Below are 8,015 nucleotides of genomic sequence, written 5' to 3' on the forward strand. Positions count from 1 at the left end.
ACATAGTCGAATTTGTGAAATGTGTTCTAAAAACTGTATGTATTAAGTTTTGACAAATTGGTGGATAATAATAGTGATAACAATAACACTAAAGTTTTAAAAATCATTAAAACTTTGAGAAATTGAATCAACTCAACTTTAAGGAGCTTGTTAACTGCAGTTGCGCTTATAATAAACAGAACATTATCATCTGTTGGTGTGGATGCTGATAGTTATCTTATCGTTAGTAGTATGAACAGGCCTTTATTTTTATACATTCATCTCATTAGTTCGTTTTTGTTAGCATCCGATGGCATGGGCGCTAATATAGTTTTTGCTATAGTTGTCTTTATAGTTATTGTTACTGCTATGAACAGGCCTTTATTTGTATGAATTCATATGATCTCATTCGTTCATCTTCAATATCGGCCATTGGTGTGGATGCTAATATAGTTATCGTTATCTATATACTTATAGTTACTGGTGTGAACGGGCCTTTAGTCATATGAATTCATATCATTTCATTTGTTCATCTTCATTATCGGCCATTGGTATGGATGCTAATATAGTTATCTTTATACTTATAGTTACTGGTGTGAACGGGCCTTTATTTGTATGAATTCATATAATTTAATTTGTTTGTTCGCTTTGTTATCATCTGTTTGTGTGGATGCTAATATAGTTATCATTATAGTTGTCTTTATAGTTATCGTTATTGGTGTGAATGGACCTTTATTTATATGAATTCATATCATCTCATTTATTCGTTTTCGTTATTGGCTATTGGTGTGGATGCTAATATAGTTATCATTATAGTTGTCTTTATAGTTATCATTACTGGTGTGAACCTTTAGTCGTAGGAATTCATAACATCTCATTTGTTCATTTTTATATGATCTGCTTATGCCCCACTGGTTATGTTTAGGGGTGGACCTTAAATTAATATAGGTTTTTGAAAAATATAAGTTCAAAAAATAAGTTTTTTCGCACAAGTTCGAACCAAGTCGACATTTCATAATATAGTTAGGTTTTCTCATGAGATCAGTAATACTTCAGAAACTCTTAGACCTCTAAGATTATTCATCCAGCTCTTCTCATGCCATTTGCTGCACAATGTTAGTCCCCTCGGTCCTGTGCCTGACAAATAAGGTGCTGTTATTGGGCTCCTTCTCAGGGCTGGGGGTTAATGATTAGTGCTGTTGGGGGTTAAAGCCCAGAGATAGGGCCTTTCTCCTGTGCCTCAACAGATGTTGGTGGGCCTTTAATGTGGTTATCAGGATGGAGGGCCTTCTCAGGCCCACTCTTCCATTGTGTGCTGTTGCATTCCAGGGCTCAGCCACGGCAACAGGGCATCATGGGAGCACAGCCAGGGCTCCCGCTGGGCCACTGTAGGCCTGAGTTCTGACAGCCAGGGCAGCCCCCTCTCCCACACTGCATCCACACTACTGATCACACACTATTCTTCACACCTCCTGCTTCCTCCACACATACATACACCCTGTTCCTCTGCCATCCTGCCCTTTCCCACACCACCTTTTATGGGCTAATTCATGGGCAAAAAAGTCTAAAAATGGAAAAAAGTCTGAGTGAAAAAGTGATGAGCTAATTTGAAGTGTTTACTTCAAACCCCAGTGTCCCTAGGGTCATGCTGTCCATTAGGGACTGCAAATTTATTTAGTTGTATTTGTGTTTCTGTAATGCATAAAGGTTCTATATTTTATATATATTTCAATTAAAACTGTAATATTGCGAAATAGTAAAATATATTATAACATATGTTATAATTATATTATTCTACTATTCTAATATTATAATACAATTTAAAATAACTGTTTTCCCTTGAATATATTTTAAAATGTAATTTATTCCTGTAATGGCAAAGCTGAATTTTCAGCAGCCATTACTTTCATTTTCAGTGTCACATGAGAAATCAGAAATCATTCTAATATGCAGATTCGCTGCTCAAAATACATCTCTTATTATTATCATCAATGATTAAAACAGTGCTGCATAATATTTTTTTGTAAAAAAAAAAATGGAGACACATTTTTGCAGAATTGTTTTATGAATAGAAAGTTCAAAACAACAGCGTTTATTTGAAATAGAAATATTTTGTTACGTTATAAATGTCACTATCGATGCATCTGTTACGGGGCTGACGAGACGTGAGACTTGCGGATCCATTCGCAGAGCTTTATTGAAACGAAGACAGTCCTTGCTGAATAAAAAAAAACTTTGAATGGTTGTGTATATATCTTTAGTTTTTTTTTTATTACATCTTTTCTTATATTGTATTATTCTTGATTGTAATGTCTCACAATTGTGCCTTTATATTTATAATTGTGATTTTTATCTCTCACAGTGTGACTGCATTTTTTATTGTAAACTTTTTTATTTTTTACTCTGAAGCAGAAATGGCTTCCATACATTTTGGCCCTTGTTAGTTTCATTTTCTGCAGTGTGTCCATTGACAAATAAAATACAATTATTCCATGTAGTCTTTTACTCTTAATGAGCTCATTGAAGCAACATGCATAATATAATAATATTATGAAAGAATTAGCTAAATGTTTAAAATAGTCTGCGATCACATCACACCATAAAACACCAACTGTCAATAAGTATTTAATGTCAACTAAGCATGTATAGATGAATACGCAGGCACATTGCCATCAGTGCCACTCAATGTGCCATGTATCGTCAGTGTCAGAGAGTTAGCAGCTGTGGGCTTGTTTGTATACAGATGCATGGAGCTCGTAATGATAATTACCCTGCAGCTGCACTCCAGGGCTCTGGGCTGCAGTTTCTCACTGCACCACCATTGTGTCTGTGCGCAGATCAAGAATGTGGGAAAGTGAAGTAATTAAAGTATTCTGTAACCCAATTAAGCAAACTGCCCCCAGCACCATCAGCAGGCCAGGATTACACACTCAGAAAGGCCGACGCTTCACCCCTCCTCTCTCTCTCACTGATACCTGCTGCCGCCCACAGTGTTTAAAGACTAGTTTAGTTAGGGGGGTGTTTAACAACTAACTTGTCAAGTAGAGACAGAGTTTGACAGCCATTCTGCTTTGGTTAGAGAGTTTCAGGAGGAAGGATTGCTGGAAGAGATCAGTGGGAGCCACTGAGTGGGCAGAGAAAAATAGGTAAGCCTCTCTCCTCTGCTGAGTAGAGCTATTCATTAGCGCTCTGATTTATACATCCTTCTGCTTTAATCTGCAGCCAGGCCAGTGAAGATGGATGGGTGACAGTCCCATCGGTCACAGCGATTCAGCGCTCAGTCACCGCAGAGACAAGCAGTGAAACCGGGAATGCTGGAAGCCCACAACCTGAGAAAAAAAATTATATAGAAAAGAGAGCAGATTCAATTTCAGAAATGTAAATCACAAACTGATAAATGCAGTTGGTACTTTCCAGGAATGCAGTCCCATTATTTTGGGACTATTGGACAATGTTTTTTTTAAATTATTACAGACAGAAATCTTATATTTTGTGCTGAGAAAAAAAAAATGTAGATAATGTTTTAAACATAATTTAACTTATCATGTACAATAATGGTAATTTGGTAGTTTGATAAGTTATTTAGGCTAAATTTGCAATCTTGTTTTTAATTTGATTTCAGTTGTTATGCTTTAGTGTTTTTGATTGAACATTTAGTCTATATTTAATGTTTGTGTGTGTGTGTTTTATTGGAAAATTGGAGTTTTAAACTTTATTTACCCTTTGTTTTATGTTACAAAATTTAAATCTCATTTAAAATGAATACAAAAATTAAATACAAATAAAAGAACTCATGTAAAATCTTTTTCCTAAAGTGGACAAAAACATATTCTCAAAGTTAATCGCCTTTCACTGACCATCAGTTCAAAAAGAAATAAAAAAAATACACTTTCAGGTCTTATTTTTGTACCCGATTTGTGAAAAAAACAATTTTATACTATTTAGTCACATTCATTTTTTTTCACATGAAAGGAAATAATTTAATTCATCTGATATCTATCTCTTCTATTCAGATCCCAAAATGAGATCTTGTCTACTTCCTCTGGAATAAATAAGCAACACATGTATTGGTTTAGTGTCTCTTTGTTGAGTCGCTCTATCCTGTGCCCGTTTGCTGGGCAGTGTGTTTGAAAAGAGTGAACAATGACACTCAATGAAGGTGCTCAATTAACTGTATAACCCAGCCATCAATTAAGACATCAATTACCAGTTTGATTGATGGGGCTAAATGATGCGATTCATTTTCTCCATCCAGCGGAAAAACACTGGAAGTCACAGTATGTGAAAATTAGCTGATGTATGTTATATTCAGTCCATTTTGCCTTGATAAGACATGCAAATACATAGTTTTTTTTTAAATTCTTCCTTTTATCTGCATTAATAATTAATACTATAAAATACCTACTTCACTGTGAAAAACTGAAATTATTCAAAATTTTTAATTAGATTCCTGGTCACATTTTAAATGTAGATGTTATATCATTAACTTTTAGAAAAAAACGAAATCAAATTTTTTCCAAATTATACTTATTTATATGGCTTTAAATATATGTTTTTTTAGGATATTGCTGTGATTGAGATTGTTTGTGCTTATTTGCATAGATTTATTTCTTAAAATTCAATTCTTGTATATTAAGACTGAAATTTGGATTATACATGTTATTATGATATCAAGTAATATATAAACAAAAATATATAATTCATTTGAAATAACATAATTCTATCATTTCTGAGTAATTTTTTTCATGCTGAATCCAACTCAATATGCTTGAAGTTCTGAAATGAAAAAGAGGGATGAATTCCAAGCGAATGGTTAGCTACAAAAACTAATTATGTACCACTGCATTACGTTTTGTTACAATGAGTACAAAAAGGTATTTAGATAATAAAGCAAATTGTTGTAAGAGAACATCGGAAATGCTTTTATTTTCTATACAGTAGAAAAAGTGTATGATTGTAAAGATGTTTTTTTGTAACCAACTTGGTAATTTAATTTCCTTATAAGTGCAAATAAATGACTGTTTGTTGAATCGCACAAGCTGACATAATTTACTTCATTCTTTACATTTATTTTGTATGTCTCCATACAAAATAAAAATGCAGGCACAGAATAAAAACATCTGTATTTCTAGTATTTCCTATGCTCACAATTTATTTTCAAATTATTATATTTTTTCAAAGATAGCATAGTTTGTTTTTGGCTTGATGTTTTACATCACATTTATATTTTATATGAATAACTTTCCTGTTATTCTAATCACCCTATTTGAGCCGAAATTACATCACTTATTAGCTTTTTTTCTTCATTAGCAATTTGACAAATGCCCCCTTTTTTAACATCTCCATATCATTCTGCTTGACTTTCCCCCGGTTTTGAATTCGGTTATTGATTGCCTGTTCTGTTTCACTTGGAAAAGGTTGATAAAGGAGGTTTTCACTTTCTCTATTGGATGTGACAGCTCCCTAACAAGAATAATGGAAAGGCTCCATTCACAGGCAAATCAGCCCAATTCAGCGTGCCCCTACACACTCAATGGAGGAGTCACAGCCCTTCCCTGCCCATTCCATCACAACCATCTCTCTTCAGCACCCCTCAAACTTAGCACAACTCTTCCAGCAGACAACATTTCTCTTTGTCAACCTCTCTGCCCGGCCATCAAGCGGATGAATCGGTCAATAAGCGCATGATTAATTTTTAAAAGGACAACTAAATAGATGACAACCATCAGCTGATTTTCCGGGCCTGTCTGCAACAGCTGATGATGCTTTGAAAATCTCTCAGGACAGTTTCTGTCGGGATATACATTTGGCTTTTTAAGACGGCAAATTGCGTGTTTAAACAAATGCTTTCAATCCATTGCAAATCAGCATTTCCCAAACACAGAAACTATACATCCTCTAAAGAAATACGATATCATTCCTTTCACAATCTAATACCCTGGATTCATTTGAGAAACCCTAACCCTCAATCACACTTGTGCAAAAAGCATCCTTTAAGCTGCATGTAATGACAAGAGGCCAAGCCCCTGGAATTCCTCTGCTTGCTGTACAGCAGCCAGGTGACAGCAGCACACAGGTGTGAGGATTCAGAACACCAGCGCTGGGCTTGTTCACAGGGGATTATGGTATCAGAATCGAACCTGGCTGGAGAGAGGTCATGGCTACTGGGCTCGGGCTTGTGTAGGGAAATGCTGTAGAGTTAAACTAAGCTACCCACGACCTGTTAGCTGTGAACTACTGAATGCAGTGGCATCCGGTTTAGGTTAGAATTAGAAGAGAAATAGCATTCCAGCTAACTAGATAAACAATTGCCTACTTGCACAGCACAATATTTAAACTCAGCTTTTATTGGTTTTACTAGCATCATATTCTCTAATGCAGAAAAAAAGATCTCATTACAAACAATGAACCCTTAAATTAATACATAGGTCACACTGCGATTAACCTCAGGTTATCCTCTTTTAAAATCATGCAGGGTTATTAAATCTGGCTAGATTATTTAATCTAGCCAGATTTATTGTTATTTAAACAGCTAGCGTCACGTGCTGTGAATTCGTTCAGTCAGTGATATTATTGATACAGCAAAAAAGAACGGTAAAAACTGTGGTTTTATGAATGTATCATGTTACTGGGTTAGCTATAGTCAGTCACTTACAATGGAAGTGAATGGGGCTAATTTGTAAACACTGAAACGCTTTTTCAATTAGTACAGCCACAAGATGTAAACAATAGGCCTATTTGTGTTACCATGATTTTAGAGTGGGGAAAAAGGCTTACTTATCTGTGTACAATTATACCTAACTTTAGGGTTCATGATAATACAACGCCATAAACCCTTAAATTAGTGCACAAAAATGATTTAAACAGCTTTACAACTCGTAACAGAATAATTAATATAAGTGCTGTATTAAAAATGTTAGGCTTTTTTTTTTATAAAGAAAACTAATGAAGAGGTTTTTGCTGCTTTTGATTGAACTTATATTGAACAGCTTTACAACTCGTAACAGAATAATTAATATAAGTGCTGTATTAAAAATGTTAGGCTTTTGTTTTATAAAGAAAACTAATGAAGAGGTTTTTGCTGCTTTTGATTGAACTTATATTAAACCTGCAATATTCCTTTACAAACAAGTTTTTTTCATTCAGAAGGTGAAAGAATATCTAAGGAGTATCTTTAAAGTGAGCGGATGCTCTACAGTTCAGCAAAATCATCTCTTTTCTGTTAATTTATGGCCATATGTTTAAACCGTAGATATGACACACACGCACACACACAGAAGCGTCTAGAGGATCATCTAGGCTTAGCTTGATTCTTTGTCGATTAGACATGTTGTTGGATTTTGACTCTCCTAAGCACACACAGTCCTCTGTTTCCTGCCATGATTTCTCGCCCTGTCCTGAAAAGCGACTATGAGGAATCCACGTCCCGTTCTGAATGCACACTTGTTCCTACTCTCGATTGGCCATTCAGCCCCCTCTAAGGAGACAAGCCCCAATCACAATATTGTCAAGGCTCTGTTGGTTTTCTGGTTCAAATCCTTGTTCACGCTGTTTGCTGAGTACTCATCTGCTGTGACAGCCTTCAGACAAACAGAGGCTCCTGAAAGAGGTCTTCCACAAGCAGATCCTTCCTGCTGGGCAGTGGCTGAAATGGCCCTTTCTCTCGCCATCAAGTGGAACCCAGCCTATTGAGCCGGCCCCTGGGAGCCCCACATTGAGGCAGGCTATGGGCCAGTGCTTCGCCCCTCGGGCCCTGGGCCACCCTCACGTTGTTCCAGGACACCTGTGCCCACCTACCGCCAGCGTGGGAACCCTCGGCAGTGAACCTTGTTAACTAAATCAGCTGTGGGCTGAAACCAGAGACCAATTTAGACAAATTATTTTTAATCCTGTGTTCTGGTGAAACAAAAGTTAGACTGAAACTTTTGTTCTAAACAATTTCAGGTGATAAAAATGGCCAGACTGAACCAAGAAACGGGTTATTGTTTTAGAAGTTGACCCACTTCTTTACCCCCCCCCCCCCCCCCCCCCCCCCC

This window comes from Sinocyclocheilus grahami, unplaced genomic scaffold (genome assembly GCF_001515645.1).
Source record: "Sinocyclocheilus grahami isolate Dianchi unplaced genomic scaffold, SAMN03320097.WGS_v1.1 scaffold407.1, whole genome shotgun sequence".
In the NCBI taxonomy this organism is placed as follows: domain Eukaryota; kingdom Metazoa; phylum Chordata; class Actinopteri; order Cypriniformes; family Cyprinidae; genus Sinocyclocheilus; species Sinocyclocheilus grahami.